Below are 18628 nucleotides of genomic sequence, written 5' to 3'. Positions count from 1 at the left end.
ATGGAATCATACAATAAGTGGTATTTTGTGTCTGCCTTTTTTTTACTGAACATAATGTTTCTGAGATTCATCAATTTTACAACATGTATTAAAATTTCATTTTTTGGGGGTGGGGGATGGAGTCTCGCTCTGTTGCCCAGGCTCAAGCAATCCTCTTGCCTCAGTCCTACTAGTAGCTGGGATTACAGGCATGTGCCACCATGCTCGGCTAATATTTGTATTTTTAGTAGAGACAGGGTTTTGCTATGTTGGCCAGGCTGGTCTCGAACTCCTGACCTCAGGTGATCCACCCGCTTCAGCCTCCCAAAGTGCTGGGATTACAGATATGAGTCACTATGCCCGGCCCAAAATTTCAGTTTTTATAGCTGAATAATGTTCCATTATGTAGATGTAGGATATTTTATTTATCTGTTGGGCTGGTACACTTTTGGCTATTACATATAATGTTACAATTAACATTCATGAATAAATTGTTTTTGACAAGTGGCTTTATTGAGATATAATTTAGATATCAAATTTACCCATTAAAGTGTAGAATTCAATGGTTTTTAATATATTTGCACTTTTTATGTATAGTCATTACCACAATCAACTTTAGGGTTCTTTATTTTGTAATTTTTTACAACTTACAATCGTTTTGCTGGGAAGGGTCTTCAAGGTTTTTAGTGGTACCATCCTGCAACTGGAATCCTTAATCCAGTAAAATATCTTTGCATTAAAAATTTATCATATTTTAAATAATAGCGACATAATGGAATAAATCTAAATGTCCAACAGCAAGAGAATGGTGAAATGAAGGATTAAACTACTCAAGTAATGTTTAAATAAAGTCGTATGGGAATAATTTAAAAATTGACAGGTGACTAAGGAGGAGGTGGTGAAGCAAGATGACCAAATATAGCCCTCCAGTGATCAACCCCAGCTGCAGGAAAACCAAATTCAACAACTATCCACAAAAAGCACCTTCTTAAGAAGGAAAAATCAGGCAATACCTGGTTTTAACATCATGTTAAGGAAAAAAGCACTGAAGAGGGTAGAAAAGACAGTCTTGAATTGCAGACAACACTCTTGCCCCATCCCCTGGCAGTAACCATGTGGCAAGGAGAGAGAATCTGTGTGCACTGTGATTATGGGTCTTTGCATTGGAACTCTTTGCTGCCCTGTCACAGCAGAAAGCAACATGGGGTAGAACTCATCCAGCACCCACACAGGGAACATTTAGATCAGCACTAGCCAGAGTGGAATCATCCATTGCAGTGGTTGAAACCTGAGTTTCGGCTAGCCTCACCACCATGGGCTAATGTGCTCTAGGGTCCTACATAAACTTGAAAGGCAGTCTAGGCCACAAGTACGGCAATACTTGGGCAAGTTCTGGTACTTTGCTGGGCTCAGAGCCAGTAGACATGGAGTACATGCCAACTAGGGAGACACCAGCAAGGGCCGACAAAGAAGTGCATGCATCACCCCTTCCCTAACCCCAGGAAGCACAGATCACAGCTCCAAGAGAAACTCCTGCTTCAGCAGAGCAGAGGAGACGAGAGAGTGAAGAAGACTTTGTCTTGCAACTTGGATACCAGCTCAGCCATAACCGGACAGGGCAACAGGCACTGTGTGAGTCCCTAATTTCAGGCCCTAGTTTCCAGATGACATTTCTAGACACATCCTGGGTGAGAGGGAAGCCTGCTGCCTTGAAGGGAAGGACCTAGTCCTGGCAGGATTTATAACTTGCTGACTAAAGAGTCCTTGGGCCTTGAATAAATGTAAGCAGCTCCCAGGGAGTCCTTGCTTTGAGCCTTGGATGAGACAGGGCCATGCTGATTACAGGTGTGACCTAGTATGCTTCCAGCTGTTTGGGGGCCACAGGAAGACACTACTTCTGCTTGAGGAAAGAAGAGAAAAGAGTAAAGGGTATTACTTTCCTAAAGTTTGGGCACCAGCTCACCCACAGTAGGGTAGAGCACCAACTAGGCTCCTGGAGAACCTGATTCCAGGCCTAGGCTCATGGATGGAATGTCTAAGTCTTTCCTGGGCCAGATGGGAGCCTGCTGCCCTTAAGGTAGAGATCAAGGCCTGGCAGTATTTGCCACAAGGTGAATGAAGAACCTTTGGACCTTGAGTGAACATCAGCAGCAGCCTAGTACTACCTGATGTGGGCCTAGGGTGGTGGTGACCATGGGGAGAGACCCCTCCTGTAGGACAAAAGGAGAGAAAGGAATAGGAAGTACTTTGTTTTATGGCTTGGGTGCTAGCTCAGCAGTGGTAGAATACAGCACCAAGTAGATTCCTAAGGTTTCCAACTTCAGGTTCCTGGCTCCCAGATGGTATTTCTGGGCCAGAAGGGAGTTTGCTGCCCTAAAAGGAAGGATACAAGCTTGGCTGGATTAGCCACCTGCTGATTTAGGAGCCATTAGACATTGAGTGAACATGAGGGGTAGCCAGGCAGCGGTCACCATGGGCCCTGGCTGAGACCCACTACTGTGATAGCTTTGGGTCTGGCCCAGAGCAGTCCTAGTGGTGGTGGCTGCAAGAGTGCTTGTTTTACCCTTTTCCCAGATCCAGGCAGCTCAACATAGAGAGAGACATTCCATTTGTTTGGGTGACAGTCTCCTGATTTTCATCCCAAAGAAGAGAACAAGAGTTTGCCTGTTAACCCAGGAAAATCTCTCAGATCTTACTCAAGAACACCACGGCAGTACAACTGTAAGTCTGCAAGAGTCACAGTGTCAGTGAACTTGGTGTGCCCACTAATGGATATACAGTTGAAGTGACCAAAGATTTAGATTGTAATACTCAATTTCCTTTGGATACTTGAAAAGCCTTCCCAAGTAAAACAGGTACAAATAAGGCCAGGCTCTGAAGACTACAATAAATACCTAACTATTTAATTCCCAGACGTTGACAAACATTCATAAGCATTGAGATCATCCAGGAAAACCTTGACCTCACCAAATGAACTAAATAAAACACCAGGGACCAATCCTGAAGAGACAGAGATATGTGACTTTTCAGATAGAGAATTCAAAATATCTATTTTGAGGGAACTCAAAAAATTCAAGATAACACAGAAAAGGAATTTATAATCCTATCACATAAATTTAATAAAGACTTTGAAATAATTAAACTCAAACAGAAAATCTGGAGCTGGAAAATTCAATTGACATACTGAAGAATGTATCAGAGTGTTAATAGTAGAATTGCTATTAAGCAGAAGAAAGAACTAGCGAGCTTGAATACAGACTATTTGAAAATACACAGTCAAGTCTGGGCACAGTGGCTCCCGCCTGTAATCCTGGTGCTTTGGGAGGCCGAGGTGGGACAGAAAAAGATATTTCATGCAAATAGAAATAAAAAAAAGACCAAGAGTATCTATACTTACATAAGATAAAATAAATTTTGAGACAAAACCTATAAAACAAGACAAAGACTGTCATTATATAATAATAAAGGGGTAAATTCAGCAAGAGAACATAACAATTGTGAATATATATTTACCCAACACTGGAGCACTCAGATCTAAAAAGCAAATATTATAACTATAAAGAGAGATAGACTCCAATACAGCAATAGCTGGAGACTTCAACACCCCACTTTTAGCATTGGACAGTCCTTCCAGACAGAAAATCAACAAAGAGGTATCAGACCTAATCTGCACTATAGGCCTAGTGGTCTAATAGATATTTACAGAACATTTTATCCAATGGCTGCAGAAAACACATTTATCTTCTCAGCACATGAATCATACTCAAAAGTAGAGCATATGTTAGGCCACAAAACAAACCTTAAAACATTAAAATAATTGAATATCAACTATCTTCTCTGACCAAAATAAAATAAATCTAGAAATAAATAATAAGAGGAACATTGGAAATTAAACAAACACATAAACAATATGCTCTTGAAGGACCAGTGCGTCAAAGAATAAATTACTAAGAAAATTAGAAAGTCTTTTAAAACAAATGAAAATGGAAACGCAACATACCAAATCCTATGGAATACAAAGAAAGCAGTACTAACAGTATACTTTATATCAATTATTGCCTATATAAAAAAGTAGAAACCTTCAAGTAAAAAACTTAATGATGCATCTGAATAAACTAAAAAAGCAAGAGCTAAGCAAACTCAAAATTAGTGGGCAGAAAAGAAATTATAATGATCAGAGCAGAAATAAATACAATTTAAACAAAAAATAAAAAAGATCAATGAAATAAAAAGTTTTGTTTTGGAATAAACAAAATTTGGCAACCCATAGGCAGAATAAGAATAAGAGAGCAGACCAAATTCACTAAGATCAGAGATGAAAAAGGAGACATTACACCTGATATTGCAGAAATTCAGAGGATTGAGACTGCTATAACTATATGGCAACAAATTGGAAAACCTAGAAGAAATGGATAAATTTCGAGATGCATACAATCTGCCAATATTGAACCATGAAGCAATTCAAAAACCTGAACAGACCAATAACAAGTAATGAGATGGAAGCCATAATAAGAAATCACTGATTAGACAGAAGCCCAAGACCCATTGGCTTCACTGCTGAATTCAACCAAACATTTAAAGAAGAACTTATACCGATTCTATTTAAAGTGTTCCAAAAAACAGAGAAGTAGATACTTCAAAACTCATACTATGAGGCCAGTATTACCCTGATACAAAAGCAAAAAATGACACATCAAAAAATAAAACTGATAAATATTAATGCAAATTTTCTCAACAAAATACTAGCAAACCGATTTCAGCAACACATTAAAAAGATTATTTATTATGTTCAAGTGAAATTTATCCCGGGAATCCAAGCATGGTTCAACATATGCAAATCAATCAATGTGTTACTTTATGTCATTTGTATGAAGGACAAAAACCATATGGCCATTTCAGTTGATGCTGAAAGAGCATTTGATAAAATTCAGCATCCCTTCAAAACCCTGAAAAAAATGGGTAAAGACAGAGCATGCCATAACACAATAAAACCCATATACGACAGACCCATAGCTAGTACCATACTGAATAGGCAATAACTAAAAGCCTTTTCTGTAAGATCTAGAAGAAGACAAAGATGCCCATTTTCACCACTGTTATTCAACATAGCACTAAAAGTCCTACCTGGAACAATAAGAAAAGAGAAAGAAATAAAAGTCATCCAAATTTAAAATGAGGAATTCAAATTATCCTTGTTTGTAGATGATATCATCTTATATTTGAAAAAAAAAAAACTAAAATCTCCACCAAAAAGTATTAGAACTGATACACTAAGTAAATTTGCAAAATACAAAACCAACATACAAAAAGTAACAGTATATGCCAACAGCAAACAATTTGAACAAGAAATCAAAAGTATTCACAGTTATGATAGCTACAAAAAATGAGATATTTAGTAATAAACTTTTCCGAACTAGTGAAAGTTTTTTAAACTGGATACTATAAAACACCGATGAAAGAAATTTAAGAGGATACAAAATAATGGAAACATATTCTATGTTCATACACTGGAAAAATCAATGTTGCCAAAATGTCCACAGTACCCAAAGCAATCTACATATTCAATACAATCTCTGTCAAAATACCAACAACATTCTTCACAAAAATTTTAAAAAAATTTAAATTTATATGAAACTACAAAAGACCCAAAATTGAACAATAACAACAACAACAGAAACAAAATGGAAGCAATCACAAGACTTTATACTACACAGCGATTGTCATCAAAACAGTACAGCACCAGCATAAAAACAGACACATAGACAAATGAAACAAAATAGAGAACTCAGAAACAAATCCATACATCTACAGTGAACTCATTTTCAACAAAGTTACCAAGAACATACATTGGGGAAAAGACAGTTTCTTCAATAATTAGTGCTGGGAAAACTGGATATCCATATGCAAAAGAATAAAACTGGACCCCTGTTTCTTGCCATATACAAAAGTCAAATCAAAATGGATTGAAGACATACATAAACCTAACACCTAAAAGTATAAGACTACAAGAAAGCATTGGGGAAACTCTTCAGGACATTGGTCTGTACAAATATTTATTAAGAAATACACCACAGACATGGGCAACCTAAGCAAAAGTGGACAAATTTGATCAAATCAAGTTAAAAGGCTTCCGTACAGCAAAGGACACAATCAACAAAGTGAAGAGACAATCCACAAAATGAAAGAAAGTATTAGCAAACTACTCATCTTACAAGGGATTAACAACCAGAATATATAAGAAGTTCAAACAACTCAATAGAAGTCAAATAATCCAATTAAAAAATGAGAAAAATATCTGAATAGACATTTCTCAAAAGAAGATATACAGATTGCAATCAGGTATATGTAAAGGTACTGAACATTTATCATTAGTGAAATGCAAATCAAAGCTACAATTAAATGTTATCTCACCTAAGTAAAAATCGCTTTTTTAACCAAAAGACAGACAATAACATATGCTGTTGAGGATGTGGAGAAAAGGGAATCCTCTTACACTGTTGGTCAGAATGTAAATTAGTACAGCCACTATTGAGAATAATATGGAATTTCTTCACAAAACCTAAAGATAGAACCACTATATCATTTAGTAATGCTACAACTGTGTATTTACCCAAATGAAGAGAAAACAGTATGACGAAAAGATAACTGCACTCTCTTGTTTACTGCAGCACTATTCACAGCGGTTAAGAATTAGAAGAAACCTTAATCCAGTCTATCGTTGTTGGACATTTGGGTTGTTCCAACTCTTTGCTATTGTGAATAGTGCCACAATAAACATACGTGTGCATGTGTCTTTATAGCAGCATGATTTATAGTCCTTTGGGTATATACCCAGTAATGGGATGGCTGGGTCAAATGGTATTTCTAGTTCTAGATCCCTGAGGAATCGCCACACTGACTTCCACAATGGTTGAACTAGTTTACAGTCCCACCAACAGTGTAAAAGTGTTCCTATTTCTCCACATCCTCTCCAGCACCTGTTGTTTCCAGATTTTTTAATGATGGCCATTCTAACTGGTGTGAGATGGTATCTCACTGTGGTTTTGATTTGCATTTCTCTGATGGCCAGTGATGATGAGCATTTCTTCATGTGTTTTTTGGCTGCATAAATGTCTTCTTTTGAGAAGTGTCTGTTCATGTCCTCTGCCCACTTTTTGATGGGGTTGTTTGTTTTTTTCTTGTAAATTTGTTTGAGTTCATTGTAGATTCTGGATATTAGCCCTTTGTCAGATGAGTAGGTTGCAAAAATTTTCTCCCATTCTGTAGGTTGTCTGTTCACTTGGATGATAGTTTCTTTTGCTGTGCAGAAGCTCTTTAGTTTAATGAGATCCCATTTGTCGATTTTGGCTTTTGTTGCCATTGCTTTTGGTGTTTTAGACATGAAGTCCTTGCCCACGCCTATGTCCTGAATGGTATTGCCTAGGTTTTCTTGTAGGATTTTAATGGTTTTAGGTCTAACATATAAGTCTTTAATCCATCTTGAATTAATTTTTGTATAAGGTGTAAGGAAGGGATCCAGTTGCAGCTTTCTACATATGGCTAGCCAGTTTTCCCAGCACCATTTATTAAATAGGGAATCCTTTCCCCATTTCTTGTTTTTGTCAGGTTTGTCAAAGATCAGATAGTTGTAATGTGGCACATATACACCATGGAATACTATGCAGCCATAAAAAATGATGAGTTCGTATCCTTTGTAGGGACATGGATGAAACTGGAAAACATCATTCTCAGTAAACTATCGCAAGGACAAAAAACCAAACACCACATGTTCTCACTCATAGGTGGGAATTGAACAATGAGAACTCATGGACACAGGAAGGGGAACATCACACTCCGGGGACTGTTGTGGGGTGGGGGGAGGGGGGAGGGACAGCATTAGGAGATACACCTAATGCTAAATGACGAGTTAATGGGTGCAGGAAATCAGCATGGCACATGGATACATATGTAATAAACCTGCACATTGTGCACATGTACCCTAAAACCCTAAAGTATAATAAAAAAATAAAAAAATTAAAAAAAAAAATCTTAGAGAATAAAATAACAGGAAGTTATTACTGAATCACTTAAGGGAAAAGGAAAAGAAAATGCACATAATTTGTGCAGGGTTACATACACCACTATGAAAATCCAATCAATACTACTACTGTTACCATAATTAACGGGTGATCCAGTGTTTTAGAAGCTTAGTATTGTCTTACCTGTTGGGAGCCATTACTTTGGGTCGAAACATTATTGTGAACACTGTAATGGGAAAAAAAAATCAATTAAAAACCCTATATGAAATTTCAGGACTTCATTTTGTAAGATTACACATACACTAATAAAATATTTATTTTAAAGATAAAAAAAAAAGAATTAGAAGAAACCTGAATTTCCATCAACAAGTGAATGGATAAAGAAAATGTTTTACAAATACAAAATGGAGTATTATTCAGCCATACAAAAAGAATGATATTTTTATTTGTAACAACATGGATGGAATAGTAGGACATTATGTTAAGTGAAATAAACTAGGAAAAGAAAGACAGAGTTCACGTATTTTCACTTATTTTTGGGGAACTAAAAATTAAAACAATTGAACTTACGAAGACAGAAGAATGAAGGTTACCAGAGGCTAAAAAGAGTAGTGTGGTGGTGGGAGATGTGGGGATGGTTAATGGGTACAGAAATATATTTAAATAGAATAAAGAAGACCCAGTATTTGATAGCACAACAGGGTGACTGCAATCAACAATAATTTATTTTCTATTTTAAAGTAACTAAAAGGGTATAATTGACATGTTAATACACAAAGAAATGATAAATACTGGAAGTGATAGATACCCCATTTAACCTGATGTGATTGTCACATATTGCATGCCTGCATCAAAATATCTTATGGGCCCCATAAATACATATACTTACTATGTACTCAAAAAAATTAAAAATCTCCATATATATAACCATATAAATAGTGTGGTTCTAATCACATTAAATATATAACATTCGTGTTGTTATTATTTAGGAAAAATACTTCAAATAGTTATCTATACGTTGAGAAAATACAGATTATTTTATTTTAGTTTTAGTGGTCTAGGTTTTTTAAGTTTTAAATGAAACTCATAAATTATTCTACAAATCACAAAAAAGTCTATTGAGAAAAATATTTATGACAAATAATTTACAAAACAAGAGAACATTTATAGTGTGCTAAATATAAAAAGTATACAGCCCACTGTTATCTACTATGATTACAATCCTATGAAAATATATGGGTAGATATAAAAAAAATCCTGGAAAGTATATGCTATGTTGAGAATTACATAAAATATTTATTAAATATCTAGAATTAGAGACATAATCATAGACATTAAGGATACAATGGTAGGCTAATTTAAGGATAAAGCATTAGGGTGATTTTAGTTTTTCAATAATTATTTGTTTTCTAAAAACTTAAAAATCAGCATATACTAGTATTACAATGACAATAAAAGTAATACAATTAACTCCATTAGAAACAAGAGCAAATGAAATAAGGATACAATTCAGAGAAGAAATATTAGTATCCAAAAAAATTATTAAAATTTATTCTGCCTCAGTAGCAATTAAATAATTCATGTTTAAATATATATTTAAACATAAATATATTTAAACATGTATATAACCTTTCTCCATATGGCTTGGCAAAAAATTTTTTTAAATATCGTGGTAAAAAACACACATAAGCTCTACTCTCTTCACAAACTTTCAGGTATACGCTATCTTAAAGTGTAAACACAATATCGTACAGCAAACCTTTAGAACTTTTTTATTCTAGGAAGTTCTTTGATATTTTAGAAAGTAAAGTGGTGAAACTTTACACCCCTTGAAGAGCAGCTCCTCATTTTTCTCTCCTCCCAGTCTCTGACTAACACCATTTTGCTTTCTGCTTCTATTACTTTAATTAATTTAAGCATACCATATAAGTGGAATCATGCAGTATTTGTCTTTCTGTGCCTGGATTATTTTATTTAGCTTAATATATTCCAGGTTTATTCATGTTGTCAAAATAACAGAATTTCCTTCTTTTAAAGAGCTGTACACAGACAGACAGACACACACACACACACACATACATACAGTTATTGGGATATAAAATTTCTTATGCATTTTGAAGATTAACCAATTATCAGATATATGGTTTGCAAATATTTTCTCTTGTTTAAAGGTTGCCATTTCAACTTGCTGATTTTCTCTTTTGCAGTGTAGAAGCTTTTTACTTTTATGTAGTCTCACTGGTGTATTTTTGCTTCTCTTGCCTTTGCTTTTGGTGTCATAGCTGTGAAATAATTGCTAAGATCAATGGCATGAAGCTTTTCTCCTATGTTTTCTTCTAAGAGTTTTATAGTTTTGGGTCTTAAGTTTAAGTTTTTAATCCATTTTGAGTTGATTTTTGTGTGTGGTACTAGAGTACAATTTCTTTTTTTTTTTTTTTTGCATTTAGAAATCAAGTTTTCCCAGTTCCATTTGTAGAAAAAGCTAGCTTTTTCTTCCTATTGTGTATAACTAGCACCCTTGTCAAAGATCAGCTGACCATATGTATGCATCAATTTGTTTCTGGGCTTCCTGTTCTATTCCATTGATTCATGTGTCCATTTTTATACCAGTACTGCACTGTTTTGATTACTGTAGCTTTGTAATATGTGTTTAAATTAGGAATTGTGAGGCTTCCAGGTTTGTTCTTTCTTAAGGGTCTTTTGGATCTTCACTCTTTTGTGGTTTTATATAAATTTTAAGATTTTTTTTGTGTGTGCAAAACATGTCTTTGGGATTTTGATATGGATCTGACAAAATTTAACACTTTTTATGATAGAAACATTCAACAAACTAAAAATAGAAGGAAATTACTTCAACACCATAAAAGCCAAATAGGAAAGGCTTACAACTAACATACTGAATGATGAAGCTGAAATTTTTCCTCTAAGATCAGGAGTAAGGTAAAGATGTTCACTCTAGCCACTTCTATTTACATGGTACTGGTTTTCCTAGCCAGAGCAAATAGGCAAGAAAGAAAGAAAGAAATGCAACCAAATCGTATAGAAAAAGTAAAATTATCTTTGTTCACCAATTACATAATCTTATATAGAAAACACTAAAGATGCTACCCAAAAAACTATTAGAACTAATAAATGAATTTGGCAGTGTTGTACGATAGAAAACAAACATAAAAATTAGCTGCATTTCTATGCACTAACAAGGAACAATCTGAAAAGGAAATTAAGAAAACAATTCTATTTAAAATAACAGAAAAGGGGGGATCTGGCAAGATGGCAGAATAGGAACTGCTCCAATCTGCAGCTCCCAGCGAGACCAACACAGAAGGTACATGATTTCTGCATTTCCAATTGAGGTACCCAGCTCATCTCTTTGGGACTGATTAGACAGTGGGTGCAGCCCACGGAGGGTGAGCAGAAGCAGGATGAGGTGTCGCTCACACAGGAAGTGCAAGGGGTCAGGAAACTCCCTCCCCTACCCAAGGGAAGCCATGAGGGACTGTGCTGTGAGGCACGGTTATATCTGGCCCAGATACTACACATTTCCCATGGTTTTCCAACCTGCAGACCAGGAGATTCCCTCGGATGTCTACACCACCAAGTCCCTGGGTTTCAGGAACAAAACTGGGCAGCCATCTGGGCAGACCCTGAGCTAGCTGCAGGAGTTTTTTTTCATACCACAGTGGCACCTGGAACACCAGCAAGACACAACTGTTCACTCTCCTGGAAAGGGGGCTGAAGCCAGGAAGCCAAGTGGCCTAGCTTAGTGGGTCCCACCCACAAAAAGCCCAGCAAGCTAAGATCCACTGGCTTGAAATTCTCGCTGCCAGCACAGCAGTCTGAAGTAAACATGGTATGCTTGAGCTTGGTGGGGGGAGGGGCATCTGCCATTACTGAGACTTCACTAGGCAGTTTTCCCCTCACAGTGTAAACAAAGCTGCCAGGAAGTTCGGATTGGGCAGAACCCACTCCAGCCTGGCAAAGCCACTGTAGCCAGACTGCCTCTCTAGATTTCTCCTATCTGGTCAGAGCATTTCTGAAAGAAAGGCAGCAGCCCCAGTCAGGGGATTATAGATAAAACTCCCATCTCCCTAGGAGAGAGCACCTGGGGGAAAGGGTGGCTGAGGGCACAGCTTCAGCAGACTTAAACATCCCTGCCTACCAGCTCTGAAGAGAGCAGAGAATCTCCCAGCACAGTGCTTGAGCTCTGCTAAGGGAAAGACTGCCTCCTCAAGTGGGTCCCTGACCCCATGCCTCCTGACTGGGAGACATTTCCCAGCAGAGGTTGACAGGCACCTCAAACAGGTGAGCTCTGGCTGGCATCAGGTGGGTTCCACCCTGGGATGAAGCTTCCATAGAAAGGAGCAGGCAGCAATCTTTTCTATGCTGCAGACTCTGCTGGTGATACCTAGGTGAACAGGGTCTAGAGTGGACCTCGAGCAAATTCCAGCAGACCTGCAGAAGAAGAGCCTGACTGTAGAAGGAAAACTAACAAACAGAAAGCAATAACATCAACACCAACAAAAAGGACGCACACACAAAAACCCAATCCAAAGGTCTTCAGCATTGAAGATCAAAGGTAGATAAATCCATGAAGATGAGGAAAAATCACCACAAAAATGCTGAAAATTCCAAAAACCAGAATGCCCCTTCTTCAAAGTATTACAACTCCTCTCCAGCAAGGGAACAAAACTGGATGGAGAATGAATGAGATTGATGAATTGACAGAAGTACGCTTCAGAAGGTGCATGATAACAAACTCCTCTGAGCTAGAGGAGCATGCTGTAACCCAATGCAAGGAAGCTAAGAACCTTGATAAAAGGTTACAGGAACTGTTAACTGGAATAACCAGTTTAGAGAAGAACTTAAATGGCCTGATGGAGCTGAAAAACACAGCATGAGAACTTTGTGAAGCATACACAGGTATCAGCAGCTGAATCAATCAAGTGGAAAAAAAGACATTAGAGATTAAAGATCAACTAAATGAAATGAAGTGTGAAGACAAGATCAGAGGAAAAAGAATGAAAAGGAAGGAATAAAGCCTCCAAGACATATGGGACTATGTGAAAAGACCAAACCTATGATTGATTGGTGTACCTGAAAGTGACAGGGAGAATGGAACCAAGTTGGAAAACACAATTTAGGATATTATCCAGGAGAGCTTCCCCAATTTAGCAAGACAGATCAACATTCAAATTCAAGAAATACAGAGAACACCACTAAGCTACTACTTGAGAAAAGCAACCCCAGGACATATAATTGTCAGATTCACTGAGACTGAAATGAAGGAGAAAATGTTAAGGGCAGCCAGAGAGAAAGGTCAGGGTTATCACAAAGGAAAGCCCATCAGACTAACAGTGGATCTGTCTGCAGAAATCCTACAAGCCAGAAGAGAGTGGGAACCAATACTCAACATTCTTAAAGAAAAGAATTTTCAACCCAGAATTTCATATCCAGCCAACCAAGCTTCATAAGTGAAGGAGAAATAAAATCCTTTACAGACAAGCAAATGCTGAGGGATTTTTGTCACCACCAGGCCTGCCTTACACGAGATCCTGAAGGAAGCACTAAATATGGAAAGGAAAATTTGTTACCCACCATTATAAAAACATACCAAAATAAGAACCAATGACACTTTGAAGAAACTGCATCAACTAATGTGCAAAATAACCAGCTAGCATCATGATGACAGGATCAAATTCACACATAACAATATTAACTTTATATGCAAATGGGCTAAATGCTCCAATTAAAAGACACAGCCTGGCAAATTAGATAAAGAGTGAAGACCCATCAGTGTGCTGCATTCAGGAGACCCATCTCACGTGCAAAGATGCACATAGGCTCAAAATAAGGGGATGCAGGAATGTTTACCAAGAAAATGGACAGAAAAAAAAAGGCAGGGATTGCAATCCTAGTCTCTGATAAAACAGACTTTAAACCAACAAAGATCAAAACAAAAAAGACAAAGAAGGGCATTACATAATGTTAAAGGGAACAATGCAACAAGAAGAGCTAAATATCCTAAATATGTATGCACCCAATACAGGATCACCCGTATTCTTTTTTTTATTTTTTATTTTATTATTATTATTATTATTTGAGATGGAGTTTCACTCTGTTGGCCAGGCTGGAGTGCAGTGGCACAATCTCGGCTCACTGCAACCTCCACCTCCCAGGTTCAAGCAATTCTCCTGTCTCAGTTTCCTGAGTTGCTGGGACTACAGGTACCTGCCACCATGCCTGGCTAATTTTTGTGTTTTTAATAGAGATGGGGTTTCACTATATTGGTCAGGCTGGTTTTGAACTCCTGATCTCATGTGATCTGCCCACCTTGGCCTCCCAAAGTGCTGGGATTACAAGCATGAGTGACTGTGCCCAGCCAGGAGCACCCATATTCTTAAAGCAAGTTCTTAGAGACCTACAAAAAGACTTAGACTCCCACACGATAATAGTGAGAGACTTTAACACCCCACTGTCAATATTATACAGATCAATGAGAAAGAAAATTAACAAATATATTCAGGACTTAAACTCAGCTCTTCATGAAGTGGAGCTAATATACATCTACAGAACTCTCCACCCCAAATCAACAGAATATACATTCTTCTCAACACCTCATCGCACTTATTCTAAAACTGACCACATAGTAGGAAGCAAAACACACCCCAGCAAATGCAAAAGAACAGAAATCATAACAAACAGTCTCTCAGACCACAGTGCAATCAAATCAGAAATCAGGATTAAAAAACTCACTCAAAACCACACAACTATGTGTAAACTGAACTACTTGCTCCTGAATGACTACTGGGTAAATAACGAAATTAAGACAGATTTAAATAAGTTCTTTGAAACCAATGAGAAAAAGATACAACATACCCGAATCTCTGGGACGTGGCTAAAGCAGTGTTTAGAGAGAAATTTACAGCACTGAATGCCCACATCAGAAAGCGGGAAAGATCTAAAATTGACACCCTAACATCACAGTTAAAAGAACTAGAGAAGCAAGAGCAAACAAATTCAAAAGCTAGCATTAGCACAAGAAATGACTAAGATCAGAGTAGAACTGAAGGAGATAGAGACACGAAAAACTCTTCAAAAAATCTATGAATCCAGGAGCTGGTTTTTTGAAAAGATTAATGAAATAGACTGTTAGCCAGACTAATACAGAAGAAAATGGAGAAGAATCAAATAGACACAATAAAAAATGATAAAGGGGTATCACCACTGATCTCACTGAAACACAAACTACCATCAGAAAACACTATAAACACCTCTCTGCAAATAAACTAGAAAATCTAGAATAAATGGATAAATTCCTAGACATACCCCATCTGCAGACTAAACCAGTAAGAAGTCAAATCCCTGAAGAGTCCAATTACAAGTTCTGAAATTGAGACAGTGATTAATAGCCAAACAAACAAAAAAAGCCTAGGACTAGATGGATTCACAGCCAAATTCTACCAGAGGTACAAAGAGGAGTTTCCTTCTGAAACTATTCCAAGCAATAGAAAAACAGAGAAACCTCCCTAACTGATTTTATGAAGCCAGCATCATCCTGATACCAAAACCTGGCAGAGACAGGAATGAAAAAAACAATTTCAGGCCAATAGCTCTGATGAACATTGATGCAAAAATCCTCAGTAAAATGCTAGCCAACTGAATCCAGCAGCACATCAAAAAGCTGATCCACTACGATCAAGTTGGCTTCATCCCTGGAATGCAAGGCTGGGTCAACATACAGAAATTAATAAACGTAATCCATCACATAAAAATAACCAATGACAAAAACCACATGATTATATCAATAGATGCAGAAAAGGCCTTCGATACAATTCAACACCCCTTCCTAATACAAACACTCAATAAACTAGGTATCGATGGAACATATCTCAAAATAAAAAGAGTTATTTATGACAAACCCACAGCTAATATCATACTGAATTGGCAAAAGCTGGAAACCTTCCCTTTGAAAACTGGCAGAAGACAAGGACGTCTTCTCACCACTCCTATTCAACATAGTATTGGAAGTTCTGGCCAGGGCAATCAGGCAAGAGAAAGAAATAAAGCGTATTCAAATAGGAAGAGAGGAAGTCAAATTGTCTCTGTTTGCAGATGACATGATTGTGTATTTAGATAACCCCATCATCTCAGCCCAAAATCTCCTTAAGCTGGTAAGCAACTTCAGCAAAGTCTCAGGATACATAATCAACGTGCAAAAATCACAAGCCTTCCTATCCACCAGTTATAGACAAACAGAGAGCCAAATCATGAGTCAACTGCCATTCACAATTGCTACAAAGAGAATAAAATACCTAGGAATACAACTTACAAGGAGTGTGAAGGACCGCTTCAAAGAGCACTACAAACCACTGCTGAATGAAATAAAAGAGGACACAAAGAAATGGAAAAACCTTCAATGCTCATGGATATGAAGAATCGATATTGTGAAAATGACCTTAGTGCCCAAAGTAATTTATAGATTTAATGCCATTCCCATCAAGCTACCACTGAATTTTTTCACAGAATTAGAAAAACTACTTTAAATTTCATGTAGAACCAAAAAGGAGCCTGTATAGCCAAGACAATCTTAAGCAAAAAGAACAAAGCTGGAGGTATCATGCTACGTGGCTTCAAACTATACTACAAGGCTACAGTAACCAAAATAGCATGGTACTGGTACCAAAACTGATATATAGACCAATGGAACAGAACAGAGGCCTGACAAAAAACACTACACATCTACAACCACCAGATCTTTGACAAACCTGATAAAACAAGCAATGGGGAAAGGATTCACTGTTTAATTAATGGTGTTGGGAAAACTGGATAGCCATATGCAGAAAACTGAAACTGGACCCCTTCCTTACACCTTATATAAAAATTAACTCAAGATGGATTAAAGACTAAAATGTAAGACCTAATACCATAAAAACCCTAGAAAAAAACCTAGCAAATACCACTCAGGTCATAGGCATCAGCTAAGACTTCACGACTAAAACACCAAAAGCAATGGCAACAAAAGCCAAAATTGACAAATGGGATCTAACTAAACTACAGAGCTTCTGCACAGCAAAAGAAACTAGCATCAGAGTGAACAGACAACCTACAGAATGGGAGAAAATTTTTACCATCAATTCATTTGACAAAGGGCTAATATCCAGAATCTGCAAGGTACTTAAACAAATTTACAAGACAAAACCAAACAATCCCATCGAAAAGTGGGCAAAGGATATGAACTCTTCTCAAAAGAAGACATCTATGTGACCAACAAAAATGAAAAAAGCTCATCATCACTTGTCATTATAAAAATGCAAATCAAAACCACAATGTGATACCATCTCATGCCAGTTAGAATGGTGATCATTAAAAAGTCCAGAAACAACAGATGCCGGAGAGGATGTGGAGAAATAGGAATGCTTTTCCACTGTTGGTTGGAGTGTAAATTAGTTCAACCATTGTGGAAGACATTGTGGTGATTCCTCAAGGCTCTAGAACCCGAAGTACCATTTGACCCAGCAATCCCATTACTGGGTATATACTCAAAGGATTATGAATTATTCTACTATAAAGACATATGCACATGTATGTTTATTGCAACACTATTTACAATGGCAAAGACTTGGAACCAACCCAAATACCCATCAATCATAGACTGGATAGATAAACTGTGGCACATATACACTATGGAAAACTATGCAGCCATAAAAAAGAATGAGTTCATGTCCTTTGCAGGAACACAGATGAAGCTGGAAACCATCATTCTCAGCAAACTAACACAGGAACAGAAACCAAACACCGCATGTTCTCACTCGTAAGTGAGAGTTGAACAATGAACATACATGGACACAGGGAGGGGAACATCACACACTGGGGCCCATTGGGGGGTGGGGGGCAAGGGGAGGGATAGCATTAGGGAAAATATCTATTGTAGATGACAGGTTGATTGGTGCAGCAAACCAGCATGGCACACATATACCTATGTAACATACCTGCACATTCTGCACATGTGTCCCAGAACTTAAAGTAGAATTTGAAAAAATTAAAAAAAAAAACACAAAAAAGAATAAAATAGAAATAAACTTAACCAATTATGCAGAGGATTTTCACACTGAAAATGACAAAGCATTGCCAAAATAAATTAAAGATGTCACAAATGGAAGGCTACCCAATGTTCATGGATTGGAAGATTTATGATGGTTAAAATTTCCATACTACCCAAAGTGATTGGCAAAAGATTTAAAAAGAAACAATTAAAGGAAGACAGCTTGCAATATTGGAGCGGCTACAGAACAGGACTATTGCTCAACCTGCTCTAAATTTCGATTTTTTCTAGCCCAATGGGCAGAAGAAGAGCAGATTGTAGCACTTCTATTGGATAATAACATCCCCAGTTGGCTACTCTGACAAGAATTAGATCAAATCTAAAAAGACAATGTCTTCAAGATGATATTTGTACCTTTGTACCATAAAAGCATATGCTGAGGAACCTAAACAGGATGAATGAAAGGGAGGAAAACTGTGATATTGTTATTCATTTTGTTGATTTTTACAGCCTTCCTGGAACCTCAGGGGTAATGCCTGCAAGGCATTTATTTAACTGGTAATAATTGAGCACATACGACATATTATGT

The 18628-nt window shown here is 37.2% G+C and overlaps 1 long non-coding RNA gene across 1 annotated transcript in view; it reads right to left on the bottom strand.

The window, feature by feature from the left end:
* The window catches only part of LOC134735997 (uncharacterized), a 366473-nt gene that overhangs the window by 13034 nt on the left and 334811 nt on the right, over positions 1–18628 (bottom strand). Inside the window, exon 2 of the long non-coding RNA XR_010119610.1 lies at positions 8181–8223. This is a non-coding gene — a long non-coding RNA (uncharacterized lncRNA). The remainder of the gene's footprint in view (positions 1–8180; positions 8224–18628) is intronic.

This window comes from Symphalangus syndactylus, chromosome X (genome assembly GCF_028878055.3).
Source record: "Symphalangus syndactylus isolate Jambi chromosome X, NHGRI_mSymSyn1-v2.1_pri, whole genome shotgun sequence".
NCBI classification, from domain to species: Eukaryota; Metazoa; Chordata; class Mammalia; order Primates; family Hylobatidae; genus Symphalangus; species Symphalangus syndactylus.
The sequence above is the reverse complement of the archived record's forward strand: the minus strand, read 5'-3'. Positions and strand labels throughout refer to the sequence as shown.